At 43.6% G+C, this 22,739-nt stretch overlaps 1 protein-coding gene and 1 long non-coding RNA gene across 8 annotated transcripts in view; one reads left to right on the forward strand and one right to left on the reverse strand.

Annotated features, from left to right (window-relative positions):
* Positions 1–22,739, forward strand: part of LINGO2 (leucine rich repeat and Ig domain containing 2) — a 2,057,065-nt gene that overhangs the window by 1,517,504 nt on the left and 516,822 nt on the right. The gene's annotated exons all lie outside the window — the stretch shown is intronic.
* LOC134898281 (uncharacterized) overlaps positions 1–22,739 on the reverse strand; it is a 143,167-nt gene that overhangs the window by 24,661 nt on the left and 95,767 nt on the right. The window contains exons 4-5 of one of the 2 annotated variants that reach the window (XR_010172197.1): positions 5,148–5,415; positions 3,681–4,643 (exon numbers count right to left, since the gene is read on the reverse strand). This is a non-coding gene — a long non-coding RNA (uncharacterized LOC134898281). Of the gene's footprint in view, positions 1–3,680; positions 4,644–5,147; positions 5,416–22,739 lie in introns of those variants that run through there. The other variant, XR_010172198.1, reaches the window with a different exon arrangement.

Genomic DNA, 22,739 nt, shown 5'->3' on the forward strand with positions numbered 1-22,739 from the left:
TAATAGAGGAGTGAAGAGAACATTGGTGCAGTCACTACACTCCAAATACAGTACATTGCAGGAATGGGCTCCTTTTGGAGCCCCTGTCCCTGCATTTATATATTGATACATTAGGACGGTATTCACTTTCTTATTGCTGCAAATAAGAAATTACAATTATCGTGTCTAAAACCTGATAATTGATAAATATGCCCCTTAGTGCAGAAAATTCACAAGCTTTGTGGAAGATGAAGCAGAGTCCAGCTGCCCCACAATATGCTTCCCATAGCTACACAGCTGCCTGGAATAGGTACTATACTAGTGACGAGTGGGCACCATTCTTTGAGAAACTAACCCACCTGAACGTCCAGTTTCAGAGTGAATCTGAGCATTGACGAGGCAAAATGTCATCTTCCAAGCATCCAATCTCGTGTTTTATTTTCATTCAATATAAGTCCCTAGTGATTCAGGCTCCATTTCACACAGGACCGTCAGAGGGGAGGAAGCTTTCACAGATTAAAGCGGGGACACTGTTTGACGGGCACCCATATGTCCCTACTGTTAATACTAGCTGAACTAGATAGATAGAGGCAGTTAGCAAAACATTCTTTTTTATATTTGTCGCAAAAGAACATCTACAGTATATTTTTTGCATTTTGGCTAATACCCCTTTAATATCGCAAATGCCACATTGGACCCCAACAACTGGCTCCCTGACCTGGCAATATGCCGGGTCAGGTTGCCATAGCGGCAGGGGCAGAACCGGCATCGGGGGCAAGTGCGGAGGCGACGCTGGAAGATGAGATCATCTCCATGCCACCTCTCCCTACGTAGTGAATGGGTCCCAGGTCGCATCGACCCAGCAACCCGTTCACACTGCCCCTGACCCGGTATTTAACCCGAGAATAACACTGCTTTATTCCGAGGTTGAATTAATGGGTCAGGTGACCCGGGAATTTGCCATGGGCCCTTTCACACCTCACAGTGACCCGTGTCGACCCGGCAATATACTGGGTCGATACCGGGTTGTTTGTGCGGTGTGAAACGGGTATAAGTGTGTCACAATTAACTTTTGCATTAACCCTTGGTGAACACTGTTGTTGTCTTGTCACTGCCAGCAGTGCTGCCCAGAGCTCCTAAAACAGGGCAGCATAACCCTTTACTGGATCACACTGCTGTTGTAACTGCCCACAGTGCAGTACAGAGCTTCTAATACAGGGACAGCATTAACCCTTGTGCACACTGGTGTTTTTTTTTGTCACTTCCTGCAGTGAAGCATTAACCCACACTGGTGAGTGCCACCATTATAATATACGTGCAGTGATTTGCAGCAGTGCGTAAAAATATATTTTTTTAAATTAAAAAATAACAATAAAAAACTTGTGTGTGTTCAAAGCCAGGCCACCACGTTAATAATATAAGTGCTTTGTGTCGCATTGTGAAGTTTTTGTCAATTGTTAAAAAAAATATTAAAACAAACAAAAAATATGGGTGTAGTATGGTATGCCGGCGGCCGGGCTCCTGACGACCAGCATACCGGCGCCGGGAGCCCGACCGCCGGCATACCAACAGTGTGGCGAGCGCAAAGGAGCCCCTTGCGGGCTCGCTGCGGGCACGGTGGCGCTACGCATGCCACGCTATTTATTCTCCCCCCAGGGGGGTCGTGGACCCCCACGAGGAAGAATATCTGTCGGTATGCTGGGTGTCGGGATCCCATCACTGGTATACTGTGCGCCGGGATCCCGACATTCGGCATGCTGAAGACCACCCAAAAAATATATGTGTATTCAGTGGCAGGAAGTGGCATTGTTTTACAATAACACTTAGTATGTGCTGTGCAACACACCATGTTAATAATTAAAGCTCTCTGAGTCAATATGGATCACAGTCAGTCGATGGAAGAGCAAGAGCAGCAACCAAATACTAGTGTTGTGGCTGCGGCCAGTCATGATAGTACTACGGCCCTCATTCCGAGTTGATTGTTCGCTTGCTGCTTTTAGCAGCAGTGCAAATGATAAGCCGCCGCCCTCTGGGAGTGTATATAAGTTTAGCAGAAGTGCAGATATTTTTTCAAGCAGTTTCAGAGTGGCTGCAGACCTACTCCTTCCTTGCGATCACTTCAGTCTGTTTAGTTCCTTCTTTGACGTCACAAACATGCCCTGCGTTTGGCCAGTCACTCTCCCATTTCCCCAGGCATGCCTACGTTTTATCCTGACACGCCTGCGTTTTTTAGCACACTTCCGGAAAACGGTCAGTTACCACCCAGAAACACCCACTTCCTGTCAATCACTCACCGATCAACAGAGCGACGGAAAAGAGTCGTTAGACCTTGTGTAAAACTACATACTTTTGTGTGAAAGTACGTTGCGCGTGTGCACTGCAGCCCGTATGCATGAGCAGTTTTTCCATTTTTTTACCTGATCGCTGCGCTGCGAAAATCGGCAGCGAGCGATCAACTCAGAATGACCCCCTACAACACCAACTAAAGTTGGTCCAGGGGGCAGAAAGTTTTGGAAAGGTTACCTGAAATTTAAATATTTCACAATGTTAAAAAAGAGGTAGCAGTGTCATCTTAAATACTGACAATTCATCAGTGCCCCCAAAAAGGAACACTAACGCTGAAGAACAAACTGTGGGTTCACAAATCCCTAAGATGAGTCTAGGCATGTCTATGTTATCTATGTGTGAATCTGACACTGCTGATACTGTACTTGTAGAGAAGCTTCCTTCCATCATTTCAGCACCCTCTGCAAAGGGGATGAGCAGTACAAGTAAAGATGGTGATGATGATGTAATAGGAATTGAGGATACTACTGTGGTAGTGAAATAGGATGAGGGGATATTTGGGTACTATCTAATGGTGATGAGGATATTGATGATGAGGAGAATGTAGTTTGTGTAAGTCAGTCACCAGTGGCAGCATTTCTTGCCCGTGATAAAAAGAAAGTCATTGTAATGCCTTGGCAGAAGACCAAAAAAGCCAACTCTGTTGTGTGGGATTATTTTGACCCAAATCCTGACGTTTATGAAGGGATCTTCTCCATTTTTTGAGTCCATAGTTAGTACAGGTAGAGTCATTGACTACCTAGGCACCACGTCCATGTTAAGTCGTTTGTGGTGAGTTCATGATATTTACTTTACAACATTATAATAATTTGTAAAATAAAGAAAGCAGTCCGGTATCAGCTACCAGCAGTTTAGACCAGCCCATGCATTCTCCACCGCCAACATCCTCATCATCAACCTTCTCATTAGTGATGCAAATAAGATGCAATTTAATAGAAAAATTTGCATGGAAAGATGTTTGGCGCTACCGAGTTATGCCACAGAAAGACATGACTAGAAGGGCTGTTTAATGTACAGGGAGGTTAGCTGTAAGTGGACACATCTGTATTATTTTTTTACCCGCCTTCCACTATATACTCCACCTCCATTTCCTTGTCTTTCCCTCGGGTTTCTGAGCTACACTAGTTCTTGACTAATGAAAACGTTCTTGGTTACTTTCTGTAGGGTTGTATAGTTTATTAAACGGCCATCCTCCTGTTTGCAACTGTGGCAAGTGTGGCAATGTTTCATAGATGTGCTATAAACTGCTGTGTGTTTGTGTAACACCCCTGGTGGTTGAGAGAGCTATCACATGTGTTGGGTGGATATCTGACTGACGTTTCCCCCGATACCTTGTCTCATAGTGCCAGCAAATCCAACAGGAAGTCTTTTTTATTTGTCTGCAATGAACTCTGGATTTGGGATGATTGGTTATTTAAATAATGTTGCTTGAGTGTCAAAACACAAAAAGAAGCCTTTAACATTCAAGGGAAACAGGAATATGCAATTTTTCTACAGTTCACACTACAAACTGTCATCCAATTTGCAAAAAACAAGTTATTAGAATCACAAAGGAAAATAATTAGAATCAGGATGAGAAACAATTGGACTCACAAAAACAAAAAATTTACTGTAACTCAGTCTTAGATTAGCTCTCCTTCTACGGGTCTTAGCTGTTGCAAAATGGCGCTGCTGGCTGCACCCTTCTGAATCACTGGCTAGTTAGTAACACAGATAGTGAAGGCTGCAAAGTACACTTGTCTGTGGCTGGCTGTCAGTTTCAAACATTACTCACTCAGACCCAGGGAATGGAATTTCAAGCTGGCTGTTCCCGCTGTAATGGCTTTTCCCTCTCTCTCAAGATGTCCGCAGTGTCCGCGCCTATCTCCAGGCCTGGTGATGTTCCATCCTCCAGCTGAAGCGTCTCAACACCCGCTCTCCGGCAACACTCCCCGGCAACACCCTATGCTTTCCTTAACAGTCCTGCCCTCACCGCCCAATGTTCTGCGGCTCTCTCCAGCTCCTGCTCTGCCCTGATTTCCTCCATCTGCCAGCACACACCACACTCTCCTCCTTCTTCTTCCCAGCACTCCTTGCTTCTCCCAGCAGCCTCTCGCCAATCAGTTTTCTCTCCTGATGCCAAATGACCGAACCCAGGGCTGCAGTTAACTCCTCCTGCCCAAGGACTTCTCCTTCTGCTGCGTAGCTCCAACAAAGGTCTCTTGAAGGGGCACAGTTCTGGGGTGCCACATTTGTGCTCTGTTACTTAGTTTAGACAGCCAACCTTTGGCCAGTATTGGTGAAAACAATATTGTGAACTGTTAGGTAGTCAAAATGGACTGGAAATGAATAATATTAAAGTTAGTAATACTGTAGGAACAAAAATAGGCTGTAATTACATTATTGTAGCAGTTGATAGCATTTTTTGTAAATACAGATTCGAAACCAAGGGAGGTGGTTTTGTCAAATTAGAACCAAAACACCATATTCATACAGATCCAAAACCAAAACACGGGGGTCAGTGCACATCTCTAGTAAATATCATATCCTTCCATTGTTGTGAGCAAGTGGCCTAATCTGCATTTTTCTAATGAGCCACTTACAAAACAGCACATTAAAAGATGTACTGTAGATGATCACTCTGATAACCTTACGCAGTACTGTCGCTGGCCTAATTAAATCCTCCCTTTTTCTAATAACACAGTTATGAATGTAAAGTGTCATCCACTGTGTGTAGGACTATCAACTTTAAATATGCACATCTCAGCTTGGTGTATGTAAATGACAAGGAAATCAAACAGGCATAATCAAAGGGAACACTAGGGCAAATTTGATGTACTTACACAGCATCTTAAAAGTTATGAGCCGGATCTTCTAATAAATGTTGCGACACTTCCCTTTTTCACTGCACTTATGATTGGGCTTAGCATGTTAAAGTACAGTACTCGTCTCATTTTCTCATCTCCACGTGCATCAGAACTCTGCTTGCAAAATTCCTGTCCCTATTTGATCTTTTCTAACGATTTGATGCAGGAATGATAATTGTCTGGGTTTGCTAGGAATGGTTCCTTGCTGTGTGTTCAGCAGATTGTTTCATACAGAGCGGGTATACTGTATAGAATAAGAGCAAAATGAATATGAAATCTATGAAAGGACCGATCAGTCTGCAAAAATCACTAAGTCACATTTTAGTATGAAAGCTGAGCGTTTCTGAAGAAAAACAAATAGAATCCAGCTCTGGATAAACAGAAGTGTGTGACATGTTACTAGTATCAACATTAACTCCATCTTTCTGTAACTTTGCAATGATCACTGGAATATTAGCTTTTTATGTTCCACTGTGACTGCTGCAGTAAATCAAATTAACCTTGAATTATTTTTCAGCATGATAGACATAAGGTTAGATATCCTCTTGTAATCTATTCCGGCTGGCGGCATTGCTGGCTGGCGGAATTCCTGCATCGGTTTTCTTACCACCAGGATCCAGAGAGCTGGCAAATTAAATGCATCCCACATGGAGATGTCTGGTTGTGTGACTAGTACAAACTCCACACAGTATATCTGAAGTCTGTTTCTGAGGTCTTCTTACCAGATGGAAGGGGGAGGGGGTCACATGATTATTCCTTTTACTTTCTTTCAGAAATGTGTATACTTGTTCTAGTATTTCAGTAGTAATATCATTGCTAGGGATGTGCTAAGGGTGAGCTATTGTTAGGGGCACCTAAAACACAGAATGAATGACATCATTTCACCTTTTCAGCATATTTATTTCCCCAGATCACAGGGTGCTGGCAGCATAAATTTAGGGGAAGTAGCCTGCAGTGTCTTACATGTGAAGCTGCTGGTTAATGATCCTCCATTACAGTGTTACACTGGGAGTGTGCAGCATAGTTGCCTACTCTCTCGGAAGGGTGGGAAAGTCTTCAAGGTTCGGCTTTGACATGCCACTCAGCCGCCCACTTATCAAGTGAAGCGGGCGGTCTGGGTGGAAGATGACACGATTCACGCTGCATTGCATCATCATAGCCACACATCCTGCTTTACAATTCCTGTAATATCAGCATTGTATAGCTGGGCGTGGCCAAGATAATAAGACCGTGACCACCATGCCACCTGTGCTGCTTCTTATATTGAGTCACACCCCCACCCCCTATGCCACACCATACCTGCTTGCACCGCCCCCTGTTGCGCCAAGCTGGCTTCCCTCTCCCAGGTCTGGATCAGCCATGGATGTTATAACTATGCTAGCTGGATACTCCTGCCTATGCCTTGATTTAGTGTGTCTGAGGTGGGAGTAAAGCAAAAAAATAAAAATAGTAAGTACCTGTGTGTATGGACATGTTGCAGTGTAAGGGTTGCAAATACATTTATGCAGGGTAAATACTGGCTGCTTTTTGGGATGTAGCCCATAAATACAGAACACCTTTATTTTTACACTGCAATTAAGACTTGAGTTTGGATACACCCAGGAGTGGTTCTTGGTGTGGGAAAGCAGTGGCGCTGTGGCCTGGGGGCGCAGCCGCAGTCACCCCGCAGGCGCCTGCCGCCTACCCACCTACGCTCCTGGGCTGAAGCAGACGCCGTGGGCTGTTTGGGCATCCACTGCAGCCGGCCCACCTGTCAGACGCTAGAAGTCATTATTGACCTCTAGTGTCTGTGCTGCGCTGCTATGGGAGAGACGTCATGACGTCTCTCCCATAGATAGGAGCCCATAGATAGGAGCCGCGGGCAGCCAGACAGAGCAGCAGCAGCAGAGTTCAGGAAGCAGGAGCGGGGCTGGTAAGTATTGGGGTTTTTTGTGTGTGTGTGTTTGTAAGCGGCTACTATGGGGCACAGCAACAAGGGGCACACCGACAGGGGGCACAACTACTGTGGGTACAGCGACAGGGAGCACAACTGCTGGGGCAAATCTACTGGGGGCATAGCTATAGGGGGCACAACTACTGGGGCAAATCTACTGGGAGGCAAATGTACTGGGGGCACCGCTACTGGGGGCATAGCTACAGGGGGCAAATCAACTGGGGGCACAACTACTTGGATCAAATCTACTGGTGGCGCAGCTACTGGGGCAAAACTACTGGGGGCATAACTGTGGCCACGCCCCTCCCCTATGAAGCCACACCCCTACCTTTTGCCTTGCGCCTTTGGCGCGCACTAACTGTTTTACCGCTGGGGGGGCGCCAGTGGAAACTTTCGCACTGGGCGCCACAAGGTGTAGAACCGGCCCTGGATACACCCCTGCTATATCTAAATCTCTCTTCACATTTTAAGTCTGCCCCACCTGCAACATGGTTTTGCCAAGGTGCACAGTTACTTGTTCTTTTTTGCATTCATCCCACCTCAGAATCGTGCCAGAATCTTGTATGTGTAGTAATATTACTATTTTCAAGTGCTTGCAAATGTGATCACCACGGGCATACCCATAGGAAAGGACAATAATGTTCCAGGAAAACATGATGGAAATTCAGTTTTCAATTTACCAACCTGGAAAAAAAAATGTCTGACTCATTTATTTTATTTTCTATAATTAGACATCATTTTGGACTATTGCTTTGATTTTCATACAAGAATTAGAATTTCTAATTTCAAAAGATATCATTATGTGCACAGGTAGCAAGTCACCCTTCCTCTTCCATGGAATATTTGCCTCATTCTGTAATTGGATGTAAAACGCCCCACTTTTGTCTAGGAGACTCACACCTTAAATCATATTAAAGGGGGAATTCAATTGCCTGTGATAATTTACCATTCGCTAATTGATCCCCTGAGGCTTTCCAATTATCCCTAAAGGCAGCCTGATGCAGATGTTTATCAGGGATTTCTTTTTCAAGATCCACAGAAGTCCCATAAAAAATCCCTGATAAGTGCCCTGTTTTCGCGATCGCAGGTCCGGAAACTTATCCCTGATCCCAGGGCCAGATCTAGGAGTCAGGCCGCCCCTAGGCACAATGATATTTGCCACCCCCCAGCACAATATTGGCTGCTAAACATCCAAACCCCCCCCACTTATACACATTGCACCAGGTAGCCCACTATACACGTTGCACCAGGTAGCCCATTATACATATTTCCATCTCCACACAAAAATAACTACTGTCTTACTTTTTCCTCCTCGGGGAGAAAAGCCTGATCACCTACATGGCTGCACACTGCAGTGTCTGTCATGAGCCCGCAGCCAACCCAGTCTCCTTCCTTACAGCCCGCACGGTCGGCCGGTCAGTCAGATCAGAGAGCCTGCGCAGGTGCAAGATTTCACAGTCACATTGTCACATACTAAGCTTGTCCATGGTGGGTACTTCTCCACGCTTACTTCCCTCCCCAGCCGCCCGGCACTGTCTTTCTCTGCCGATGTTTACTCTGCAAATCAGTGATTCAGAATCACCGGTATGAACTAACAGTAGCCCGCCACTCCTCCGTTGCGGCCACTCTGGGCTCGACGCAAATGGAGACAGAGAAGGATCAATAGGCAGACAGAGGGGGCAGGTAACGTTAGTAAGGAAACGTGATGCAGAATCAACTGAGGAGAAAGGCAGCACCGGGTGGGAGGGAAGGGAGGTAAACGTGGAGAAGTACCCAGAGCAGAAAGAGGGCTTTTAGCGCCACAGGCAAGCTTCGTACATCCTGCCCGGAGCTTGTACTGCAATCAGAGGTGGATTTAGATCTCATGGGGCACTAAGCAAGACACCGATTTGGGGCCCACCTTCCTCAAACAATCCATAACACTATATTTTCATTCCTGATTTACTCCCCTTACATTATTTGTCATTTTTCCTCCTTATATTCTACTTTTTGATCCGAAATTCACATTATGCCACATACTATGTGCTGAAATTCATATTACGCCACACGGTATGAGTAGAAATGCGTATTATGCACCACAGTATGAGCCGATATATACATTATGCCACACAGCATGAGCCGAAAATTCACATTACGCCACATGGTATTTGCCAAATTCACAATACACCACATTATATGAGTCAAAATGAATATTATGCCACACACTATGAGCCAAAATATATATTACACCATACGGTATGAGTAAAATGCATATTATGCACCACAGTATGAGCTGAAACATACCTTATGACACACAGTGCACCTTCCCACAGCACCCATGCCCCCTCCCCCCCCATCCCCACGCTGATTGTGGAGCTGTATTGCTCCAAGCTGCAGGGCCAGCAGGCACTGTCTGGCAGGCACCCATGCCCCCCCCCCCCTACACACACACACACACACACTGATTGTTGGCACACGCTGATTGCCTGCCACTGCCAGTATTGCTGGAGGTGAGGGGGAAACCAAGAATCAGCTGTGGGAGGGGGAGAGGGGGGGCATGACTGTCAGTCTCACCCCCTGGCCGATTGAGCCCCTTCCTGGCAGACACACCCCTGGCCCCCATCAACAAGCAGGAAGGGTGAGGAACTGAGGATCGATCATCGCCCCCTTAGCTTCCCCCAGAGCTTCTCCGCCCCTGCAAAAACTTTAAAGGCAGCCAGGCCGCAGCCACGATACTCACTGAGCAGCATCTGCCAGTGCCAGTGAGTCATACTCTTCTCACTCTGTTCTGCCGCTGCGCATGGTGACCTCTCCTCTCTCCTGTGGCTGGACACTGCAGCGGCTCTCCTCTCTGGTCTCTCCCGGTCTTTGTGCTGCCACTGCGGTGCTTGTCGGTCACATGGAGGAGAGAAGGAGGGGGTTGCACTGTGGGCGTGAGCTGGCGCTGGTCCCAGCGGCAGCTGTCCAATCAGCGTGCGCTGACAGCATGCTGGGGCTGGGCCGGCTCAGAGATGCATGACTGCAATGCCAGGCTGTAGTGGCAGCGCTGCGGATCGTTTATTAAGATCCAAGCTGCAAGAAGTGGCAGACGGGGTGGGAGGGAGAATCCTGTGCCTCCCCCAGCAGGTGCCGCCCCTATGTACGTGCCTCACGTGCCTAGTGGGAAATCCGGCTCTGCCGAATCCTGTATTTTTGCCCAAAGATGGGACATTTTTCAGGAGAAAGAAAATAGGCTACAATTGAATTGAGCGGAAAAAAACTTTGGGCCAAAAATTGCGCTAAAAGCCATTTTTTTCTCCTGATAAATTTTCAGGGCTAATTATTTATTTATTATTTATTAGCAGTTTCTTATATAGCGCAGCATATTTCGTTGCGTTTTACAATTAGAACAGCAGTTATAGAACAAAACTGGGCAAAAAAGATAGGTAGGAAGGCCCTGCTCGCAAGCTTATAATCAATGAGCTAATTGAATTCCACCCTAAGTATTCTTCTTATAATCCCTCTGTCATGTTTGTTCCTCCTTTATGTACCTCTTACTATAACCACCTACACCCTAGACCAAAAGGAATAAGCTTAATATATTTCATAGTCAGGGTCTATTTATCAAATAATATTTGTGGGGTACAGCTATCTTCATGAGATACTCATTTCACATATATTAAGTATCCCCTGAATGTAACATGGAGGGACTGCAGCAGATATCTCCATGTCTGCCATGGTCCCTCCATTTATGACAACAGACACAGACACCATAGGTTTCTATGGTGGCTACTGTGGAAGTCAGATTTACTGAGCTCTGAATGGTGTTACCCCATTTTAGCCATAGTATTCTAGATTGCTCCAGTCGGCATCCATAGATGTATGCACCAGCTGACAACTGCACACGTGCAGTATGTGCAACAATCCCAACCCAGAAGCATGCTTCTAAGGGGGCTGTGAAGCTGTGAGATTTACCAAGGGAGTGTTGCTCCCGCAGTTAATACCACCTGAAGATGGCATTCACACTTTGTAGCCTATTTTGGAAAAATGACTTCCGGACCCCTCCTTGGCAGTGGTTATCGCACCCGCATAGTTAGTAAACCCCACATGCAGAGGAGTGAAGAGACCATTTGGAGCTCCTGTCCCTATGGGTGTATATTGATATATTTGGATGGGATTTCATTTCCTATTACCATGAATAGAGACAATAAGAAATTACAATTATCATGTTTTAACCCAATAATTGATAAAAATGCCCTCCAGTGTGAATTACTTTACCCTCATACACACATTATGGCGGCAACATTCACATATGAATATTATTCATCGGCAAACCTCATATAAAGAAATGTACTTAATAGTTGCTTAACTGTAAGTATTCCAAATCTATCCAATCTTTATCCAAAGATCTGACACAGTTAAAACAGAAGGGCAGTGAAATCATCAGGACAGTAGTTGAGCCATATTGTATATTTAGGGGGCAGAGGGACTCACTGACCAGAAGGCAGACACTCTGACAGGGCAGGTGGGTGCACTGGTTAGGCAGGAGAAAACACTGATAGAACAGGCAGATCCACAGACCGGCAGTGGCTACAAAAGCTGAAAGTCCTATCCACAGTAAAAGTGAGCTGAATGAACAAACTCAGTAGAATTCCCTTGGGGCAGGCAGTAGGTAAAAAATACTGTACATGGCTTTGCATGTTTCTCTACAGTGTTATGCACAGTGGGGTGACAGAGGCCCCAATTCCATCTTAGATGAGACGCAAGCCGTTATTATGTTGCACTTACATTGTAAATGACTACCAGTGGAATCATTTTCTACAATTCTGTAATATTATAGCGACATTTGTTGACTGCTGGAACATGAAAATAAAAGTAAGAATGACGTCTGTTGCACCAGTAGACGAGACACAGACTGATACACAGATGGCATCATATTTAATATATGCTGCAGTGCAAAGATTGTCATTCATTTCTATTTTAATGCCCAAATGTATTATGCAGAAATTAATATTTTCCGCAAAGAACCATGATGAATAAAAAATACAGAACATTGTTAGAATTCCTATTTTAGCCACATCTATATCTATGTTAGATTTTTATAGGGTATGAAATACAAGCATTTAATTATTAAATTTTCTTGTTTATTGTTTATAGAGCAACTACAGTAGTTATCTGTTAGATGAAAAGGAAGAATCTGTGTTATTATAATTCAGCATTCCGGTGATCAATATGCATTTGTATATGAAACATACAGACAACAAAAGACTTACATGCAGAGAGAGGCATTAGTTGTTGCAGATCACCTAAAATAGAGACGGTGAATGTGTCTGGTTCATTGCAATATATATTTTGATGATACTCTTATGTGGAACATGTCATTGAATAAAACTGTGTCCTGTGATCCAACAGGTTAGCAATGGAGAACTGACAATACCAAAGAGCTTACTTACTCACCGCATTTAATAGGAAATGACTAATGTCACTTTCCTGATGTACAGAATGTTTGGAAAATATTGCATTCCCGTGGCACTCATCTCATATAGATTGGGACACTCATGAATTACACAGGTTCTGTAGCTGATTAAAACCGGATGAAATGCAGGCTTGAGGTCAGCCAGCCACAGAACCTGTGTAACTCAGGAGTGTCCTGGTTTAAAGAATTTTAAATACAGAAATGTTGGCCCTCTGAAAAGTATAATCATGCTTATGTACTCTGTACTTGGTTTGGTCCCCTTTTATATTATTTACTGCCTCAATGCGGCATGGCATGGATTCTATCAGCCTGTGGCACTGCTGAGGTGTTATGGAAGACCAGGATGCCTCAATAGCGGACTTCAGCTTTTCTGCATTGTTCGATCTCTCATCTTTCTCTTGATTCTCTTTTTTCTTTAGCCCAGGTAAGATGCTTTTGAGGTTGTTTGCTGTTCAGGAGCTGCTTGACAAGAGGAATATGACATTTGAAGCCCATGCCTAGGATCCGTCTGTGTGTGGTGGCTCTTGATGCAATAACTCCAGCCTCAGTCCACTCCTTGTGAAGCTCCCCCACACTTTTGAATGGCCTTTTCCTGACAAGAAAAAAAGAACTGGTCTGTTGCTCAGTGGTCCAAAGTCCTCTTTTTTGATGAGAGCAAATTTTTCATCTCATTTGGAAACCAAGGTCCCAGAGTGTGGAGGAAGAATGGAGAGGCACACAATCCAAGATGCTTGAAGTCCAGTGTGAAGTTTCCACAGTCTGTGTTGATTTGGGGAGCCATGTCATCTGCTGGTGTTGGTCCATTGTGTTTTATTAAGTCCAGAGTAAATGCAGCCGTCTACAAGGACATTTTAGAACACTTCATGCTTCCTTCAGCAGACAAGCTTTATGGCGATGCTGACTTCGTTTTCCAACAGAACTTGGCACCTGCCCACGCTGCCAAAAGTACAAAAACCTGGTTCAATGCCCGTGGGATTACTGTGCTAGATTGCCTAGCAAACTCGCTTTACCTGAACCCCATAGACAATCTATTGGGCATTGCCAAGAGAAAGTGAGAGACATGAGACCAAACTATGCAGTAGAACTGAAGGCCACTATTGTAGCATCCTGGTTTTCCATAACACCTCAGCAGTGCCACAGGATGATAGAATCCATGGTACGCCGCATTGAGGCAGTAATTCATGCAAAAGAGGCCCAAACCAAGTACTGAGTACATAAGCATGATTATACTTTTCAAAGGGCCGACATGTCTGTATTAAAAATCCTTTTTTTTATTGATTTTATGTAATATTCTAATTTTCCGAGATTTTGGATTTGGGGTTATCTTAAGCTGTAAACCACAATCATCAAAATTATAACAAATAAAGGCTTGAAATATCTAATTTTGCATGTAATGAGTCTATATGATATATTAGTTTCACCTTTTAAGTTGAATTACTGAAATAAATGAACTTTTGCACGATATTCTAATTTTCTGAGTTTCACCTGTATAGATAGATAGATAGATAGATAGATAGATAGATAGATAGATAGAAATATTAATATGATTACCTGCTACATTACTGTTAACACACTGCCATAATTATGATATTAATCATTGACCATTTATTGTCAAGTGCACATGGGTGTACAATAAGGCCCAAAATGCTAATGGAGATATGTATTAATTGACTGCTTTTGCAAATGACTCTTGCTAGGGCTAATTTGATCTGTAGCTTGCATTTTCTCTTGTAAAACACAGCTAATTCCCCATACATAGCACAGTATGCAGAATAAATACAGATGTTAAATAATGGAAATCGCATTTATTCGTCTTGTGTCGCCTTTAGTCACTGGCCTCCATCTTGCTAACTCAGCTGTGATACAGAGACAAAGGGAGCCCTACCATAAATGGCATTCTGCTTCTGATATGTCAAAGTCAGAAAAATATCATGCTACACGTTGCCATATATTCACCTCATGCGCTTGCCCGCTGCACATGCACTTTCTCTGGCGTGCGTGCACATATTCGCAGTTGCGTGACGGCGCCTCTACGGGCGTGCGCTCGAGCGCATGGTATGTGCATTTACGGTAGAATTTGTGTGCGTCTAGCGGGCGACTCAATCGCTGCTTAATAACTCCATATAGCAGGTATTATTGGTAATGTTCCCCTTAGTGATAACTGTAAGTTTGTTTAAAGTGAATTGGTCCCTGGACAAAGGAATTCCTCTTTACGTGGTACAAAGGGTCTGATTAAGGTTGAACAGTGGTGTCTGGTACCTAACCGAAGAGTATTTTAATAGCAATAATCCGGTGTTGGTTAGGTAAAGATTAATCGCTCCTGCATATAGTTATGGCCATTAGTAGTTTCTGGACATTTTCTATATTTGCAGTTCATTGTCCATGTGTTGGAAATCCTGAGTTTCCCTCCCACCTGAGCAATTTGATATAGTCACAGCCCACCTGTTCAAACTAACCTATGACCTTTTGTTATGATGCGAGGAGACATTCCTGTGTCCAATGAACAATGAGATTATAGGTCCCTTTGTAGTATACTGTATGCAGTGTATATAAGATTAGCCAGCCTGGACAGCTGACTCTCTCACACTCCACAAACGGTTTTCATCTTGACTAACTTGGAGCTGGTACCAGAAGCTGAGCAGCGATCATTCCCAGTGTGTGTAAGTAATTCTCTGTAACCATTCTAAATCTTTGTTTGTATTGGCCATATTCTCTTACTGTTATAGTATAAGATTGTGACGTTATTGTATATTTCTGTCTAGATATTCTGTTAGAATTATATGTTAGTATGTAGAGTATAAGCTGTAACTGTGTACCCCTTTTGATATATCTGAAAGCTCGCTAGTAAAGGTGTTGGAACCTCAGCAGGGTGTCTGTGTCTCTCTAGCTAGTACAAAGGGTTTCTGAGTTTCTAAATCGCTCTAACAGCATTTACATTAACAAGGTTAAGCAGCATTATATCGCTGCAGTATTTCAGTAGTAAGGTTTACAATACAAACTCAATCATAGTGTGTTGCATTAAGGTTTACAATGTAAGCACATTCTGTGTTTAAAGTTTATAAAGGTTACGGTCTGTGTGTATGCTCGCTGTGGGTATTCCGTACACCCAGCACAGCGTGTGTACTTAATTTGCGTACCACGTGCGAGGTCTTCATGCGCAAATAGCGTACGGAGTGCGTAGCATGTGCACGTGGTTTAGCAGCCATTACGGCTACACTGTATTAGTATGTAGCTAATGTTAAAAGGTAGATACTTGACTCTATCAATTGCGGGCTCATCCGTCCTCCACATATCCGCACTAACGAAAACAGACGTTATCTGTCAGCAAGGGCGGGAAGGCAGTAGTGCTGGCTAGATAAGCGTCTGTTTCGCTACGTTGTAGGAGTGCTGGTGGAATCCGGAACCAGAGGTAGGAACATTAAGCTATTGTCTTTGTAAATCTGGTTTTTATTTGTATTTGGTGCCAACTGCACACGCAGATTGGATGGCTTGTCTGTTTAAATAGGTTTAAAAGTATTTTTAATCGCTCTGCATAGCGTGATAGTTTTTAGCTCAGGCCTAGAATAACTTTAGGGGCTTGAATGATGACTTTCTTTGTGACAAAAGAAGCAGCATGGTCTGTCCACCATTTTGTGTAGCCCTCATGGATGTGGAAGGGGGAAGAGCAGCGGCCATTTTGGGAAGGTAAAAAAATTTTTTTTCCCCTAAGCGGCTGATTTTCAGTTGACTCAGGAAATAATCAGCCATCCATTGTCAAAAAGAAATCATCATTTAATGAGTTTTTAATGCATTTGTTTAGTCCATGTCATGGTCAATCATGAGTGGTTCAGATAGAGTTTGATATAAGTTAATAGTGGAATGAGTATTTGATTTAAGAAATATACAAATAAAACAAAGTAGTTTTTTTTTGTTTTGTCACTGTCTCCATTCAAGAGCCTAGTTAACTCTGCTTGGTGTAGGATAACCATTGAAGTGCAAATTAACCTTTGGGTTTTTTTTCTCTCCCAGCAGTGAAAGAAATCGCCTTTACAGAGTTAGTTAAAAAAAAAAAGCACATTCATATGCAAATCAGAAGTACTGAATAAGGTCTCACATAAGTAATAGTGATTAGTACATATATGTAATATCTATATGCGTGTGCTTACATCAATGTATGTTATTAGATTAATTTAGAATTGCATGTTCATTTGTGTAAGTTTCACATCTCACTTTCCTGTTTGCCATTTCATTATTGATAACGTGCTAAGAAAGATTTGTTGCTATTGATAGTAAAAAAGTAAAAATAATATGTAAGGAAGTAATTTGTAAAACACGCACACGGCTTGCCTAAAATATAAGGAAGTTCTGTGTGGTGTTCAGTAGATGATTACAGTTAAAGGTCATTTACAATGATAAACGTGTTAGTTGTGTTACTGTGGACATACCTGGCTTACGTACACGTGTCTCTAACAAGGGGCAGAACGAGTGTACGCGACGCAAGGGCCGACGCACGGAGCGTATATTACGCAACGGAGAGTCTGGGTACGCCCACATGATACAAATCACACGATAGTATTGTTTTAAATAGAGAAAAGGAGCACAACACCAGGAAGGGTTGGTGCGGTATAGCAGACCAGGAGGTCTACTGTAGACACAGACCAGGAGGTCACGGACCAGGAGGTCCAGAGAGACAGACCAGGAGGTCTAGGTACAGCAGACTAGGAAGTCCGCTATAGATAGAGAAAAGAGGCACAACCCAGGGGGTTGGTGCAGTACCCATATAGGCCATTAAGCTCCGGCTGAAGGAATTCGCAGCAGCAATTTTCGATTCCACTGGTCGTTCCGCACATAAGATTAGTTGCTTATGTGCAGTACGATTGTACCGCGCGTAATTGTGTGCATTAGTTAATAACTTGACCCAGTACCGTTTGCGTACGCTAGAGGGGTCATAAACGCTATTTGTACATTCTAACGTGATTTGTGAAATTTTTTTATTTTAAGGGAGGTTCGCTGGTCACTCGGGAATTCTCTAACAACCGATACTTGCTGGGGACGGGTAACCTACTCCCACACGCCCCAGTAAATAAAGGTTCATAGGGGCCCTAGGTTGGGTACAGCAGCTCAGAGTCAGTGATTGCAGTATTGGCCAACGTGGGCGAGAGTTTGTGAAGGTACTCGGCAAAGTTTCACCGTCGGCCTAACGGACATCTTGGTTTTTGTAAGGGTTCGCTGAAGACCCTGATTTGAAGGTCAGAGGTAGTGAAGCCAACGCCTGCAAGGATGGGGGCCAGTTGTTCAGGTAGGGGGCAATCAACCATGGTTCCGGTTGATGTAGTAAACCGGCCAACAGGGTCGGCAAGGTCTATAACATGTGATACAGACCAGGAGGTCCGAGATGGATCACACACAGAGGTTTTATTCAATGAATGGGAAAGAATGACTGTGCATGACGGGGAAAAGTTCCCACGGGTAGGCAGTTTTAGCCCAGACGTGTTACAAAATCTAAGGAGAAGAATGTGTCTCATTAAATCTGCAAAGAGACGGATCAAATATTATGATTGTTTACAGTTATGGCAACGGGAAAGTGAAATACAAGGAGAATTAGCTTATACAGCTGACTCTCACTTTGGTAAGAAAAATATGGCAGCGAGAGAGAGGGTGGTTACAGAGAATGGCACACTGGTGTTTGATAAACATGCACTTAGCAACTGTATTATAGATGATAAGAACAATTGTAATAAATGTAACAAGAATAATTGTAATACTGTTAAATGTACAACTATTAACCCATGCAAGTTGCACCCCATGTTAAACTTCCCTCAGGATTACCAGCAAGAAAGTGAACCTAGCACGATGTCGACATCTTTTCCAGCAGCCATCACACAAGACATCCAGGTGGACACGACCAATTCGGTAAAGGCAATAATCAAACCCCCTAACGGAGGGTCAGGTGAGGTCGTGTCCACAGGTACGTACGGTGTTATATATCACGCACAAACAAATGTACCTCATATTGTAGAACCAACACAAGATGATGTAGTTGAATTTAATCCTGTCAGGGTGATCGCAGTCCCAGATGGGAAGATTGATGCTCAGGGAATCATTCCCGCCAGGAGCTGTGTAATGCCCTGCCCCTGGTCCCGGACAGAATTAAGCACAATTATGTCTGAATTTCCTGATCCTAGGAAAAATCTAGTCGCATGTCAAAGGTTTATTAAAGAACTAGGAAACTCCACAGAACCCACCAACAAAGATTGGCGGACAGTGCTGAGGGCATGTTTGCCCTCCAGTGTTGACTCTGCGAAATTTATTACTGATTGTCAATTAGACACAGAAGTACCTCAAACGGAGGAACACAATCAGGGATGTATTAAGCAGATCAACCGACAGTTGGGAGTATATTTCCCTGCCGTTGTCAAGTGGAACTAAATTTTCTCCATAAGACAGAACAAAGGGGAAAGTATTTCTAATTATTTCAATCGAGCACTGCAAGTAATGGCTAGAAACACTGGGATCACGGACATCAAAACTAATGCACAGCATAGAGAAATAGCGGTTAAGGTATTAATGAATGGTTTAAAGGAGGTATTGAGAACAAGGGTACAGACCACCAACCCAAACTGGAGAAATATCTCGGTGGCCGCATTAAGAGAGGCAGCTTTTGATCATGATTGGAACATCACCAGACACAAGGAGTCACAGAGTGATAAGCTGATGGCCGTAAGTATACAGGCTCTAACCACAAGGCCACTCCAGCATAAGCCCCAAACCCCTGTGAGAAATTCAAATGTGGTAGTCTGTTACAATTGTCATAAAGAGGGACACTTTGCAAGAGATTGTAGATCAAGAAAAATACAAAAGTTATATCAACCCCCTAGACAACGACATGACCATGATATCCAAAGAACCAGGGAAGCACAGGGAGAGCGGTTGATGGTGATGAGCATCCAAGCACTAGAGGAGGCATCAAATCGACCGAAACCCCAGGCCACTGGCACATGGAGGAAGCCAAGGGTTTGTTATCATTGTAAAAGGGAAGGGCATTATGCCAGTAACTGTAACAGCCCACATAAAGTCAGACCCCCTAGACCACGACATGAAAAATGAAATTGTAATCAGGTACCACATATGTAAAATTTTGAGTTACACCTATAAGTTGCAATCAGGAAAGGTGATCATTAGGACTGATAGTAAGCTTGAGGTTACAGTTAATAGAATTGGGAGGTCAGTTCCTTGTAGACACAGGAACGGCCGGGTAAACGTTGTAAATTTATCTATAAATGTTTCTTTCTCCCCATCTCTGACGTTCATCGGCAGAACTCAAACATCACATAGCTACTTGGTCTTTGCAGAAGTCTACCTAACCCCAGCGTGACCTACCGACATTGGTGTGTCCTGGCCAGGCACAAAAAGGGTGGAGTGTGGAAATACTGGTGGGAAGAGACTGCACAAAGATACCAATGGATGTGTTGGTGTGACAGCCTGATGGTGAACGGAAGATCTGACAATGTTTTTTTTTGTTGTTTAATGCAAAATGTGATGAATTATTCTCTCTCTCGTTTGTTTTTCTCTCTTCTCTTCTTTCTCATGTTTTAAAGATGGTATGTCACACATCAGTTAGACAAATGGTAATGCAAGATTTTTGCTCCTTACAGAGAGATCGCTGATTTGGAAGGAATATTGTATCACCGGAGTGTTCGTTTGGAAGACTGAGAGACAGCACCTTTGAGATGACAGCAGAACAAGAAGAACAACAAGACTAGAGGACATAAGACATAGTAACATTTTTCTTTCCCCTCAAAATATTTTTTTTGTACCCCCATTACAAATTTCTTTCTCCTCCTGTAAGATGGACTTGCCCCAAGAGACTGCAGTCCGTGTTTTCCTGTTGACCATGATGTTGACCAGAGCAGTCTGTCTCGGTGAGAGTACCAGTGAGGTCGAGAAAGGATCCGGAATGGGTTTCAGATGACAGAGACGGAGGCGTAAATTTCCAATAGAAACACAATCACTGAGCAAAGGCGAGTACCGGAAAACGATCTAGCAGCCATGTTATTTATAGACATTGTGAAGGATTGTTAGCTAAAGAGAACTGCATCTGTAGACACTGTGACAGTATAGTCGAGGATGGGTGCATCAAGAAATGTCAGTCCAGTTTTAATATCCATACGGACCGGCATCCATTGAGTGACTATCACTCATTAGTGGGTAAAGTGTTAAATAAGACAGACTGTTGGGTATGCTCTCAAGTACCTCAAGGCCATAGCAAATCAGGACTAGTACCATTCCCTTTAACTGTAGGAGAGGTACTTGAGCTAAGTGGTGGGAGGCCGGTGGACAGGAGGTTTAATATCTCCAGTCCTCCTAGTTTGAAGCTCCACCAATATCATGTGGATAGGTCCTTAGTGTGCTTTAACATTTCCAATCCCCGAAAGCCGGGAAATTGGGAAGTGTCATGGAGTAATCAAACCATGACATTCTCACATAGAGCCGACAGATTGCCCATAGAAACAGAACTTATACGCCAGATAGCCGACCATAGGAAATTCTTTCGGTATAGGTACACCTTAGGAAGTAGGATCATGCGAGTTGGAGAAGTATCACCAGGATACTGTGCACAGATCGTACAAACTGATACGTGTACTAAACAGATGGGAGAATTAGGGTTAGGAGAGTTCACATGGAAAATTTGTAACATGGTAATGTCATACTCTGTCCCATATGTTCTCCCCGATGATGCATATTTCATATGCGGGAGGAAGGCGTATAAGTGGCTTGCCCCAAACTCAGAAGGGTTGTGCTATATTGGAAAAGTACTGCCTGAGGTAATGACTGTATCCCACACTAAAATGAAAGATATTCACCGTGGTGCCCAAGCTCCTTACACTCACACTCATTACGAGCACGTCGTTAAAAGGCAACTGATAGAAAGAACAGAGCATCCGGCCTCTGATTTGATCCATGAATCCACCGGGATTCAAGTCCTACTCGCGTTAGATGTCACTCGTACCGCTAGAGGAGTGTTAAATTATAGATATATATCTGCGCTTGCAAATTTATTAGACAATATCACTGAAATGTATGACGACACGTTCAGGTATACTGGAAGAGAGTTACAAGCCTACAAAACAGAACTGGTTCAGCATAGGATGATTCTCAATTATCTCACAGCAGTGACAGGCGGGTATTGTGTCACCTTGGCTACTCAATATGGAATAAAGTGTTGCACGTATATTACAAACAGCACTGAGGACCCGGTCGAGGTCATAGACCAAAAGATGGATGACATCTTGCAATTAAAATGGGAGTTCCGAAGGAAACACAATCTCACCCTTGCTGCTGTGGGTAATGAGCTGACCAGTTGGGTGTCATGGTTGAACCCACGAAATTGGTTCTCTGGTTTAGGAGAATGGGCCCAAGGTATTATTATGGATGTAGGGAAATTTCTTTTGTGTATACTGGGTGTCATCATATTGGTCGGTCTGATATTTAGATGCGTTCGGGTTTTAACGAAGTGTAAACATAGTGCCCGAGTGATGAGTTTAAGGAGTGAGGAAACTGTAATAACAACAAATTTGATTTATGACCCAACGATAGAGACAATGTTGTGATGAAAATGTGATTCAACGGTCCGTTTCTTTCACCCGTTTCTCCTTTGTTTTCCTCCAAGGTACAAAGACATCCGCTTGGAAGAAGAATTTGACAACCTTTTTATACAGACCATTGATGGACAATGCCATAGACCCCCAATATCCCTAGTGACTTTAACTTTTACGATAGCCCAATACTTTAAAGATTGTAAGTCTATGGACATTGAGAAAGCTTTTTGCTCAGCAATTATAGCAAAAGCATCGGGAGACTACAGTCAACATGTACATCGAGACAAGACACAAGACAAGACCTCAATCAGCAAATGTATATTAAACTCACATAGTTTATGACTGCATTTACCATAATTGCTTCTTATCTTCATTTCTACAACCTTCAGGTAATGACACACATAGTCGATAGGGAATATAGGCACAGATATCAGCACTCACATATCCCCCCATTCATGTATCATCAACTAAAATGTGCTCCCCCATTTTGTTGCAACCAAAAGCTGAAAAGAGCTCGGTAAAGTTTGACAGCCCATCCACAGACCCTTAATACGGGATAAGAAGGATTCAAATGTATACTTCGCAATACCTCGAAGCTTGATTTAAAACACGTACGGCACGAT

Source organism: Pseudophryne corroboree, chromosome 1 (genome assembly GCF_028390025.1).
Source record: "Pseudophryne corroboree isolate aPseCor3 chromosome 1, aPseCor3.hap2, whole genome shotgun sequence".
Taxonomy (NCBI): domain Eukaryota; kingdom Metazoa; phylum Chordata; class Amphibia; order Anura; family Myobatrachidae; genus Pseudophryne; species Pseudophryne corroboree.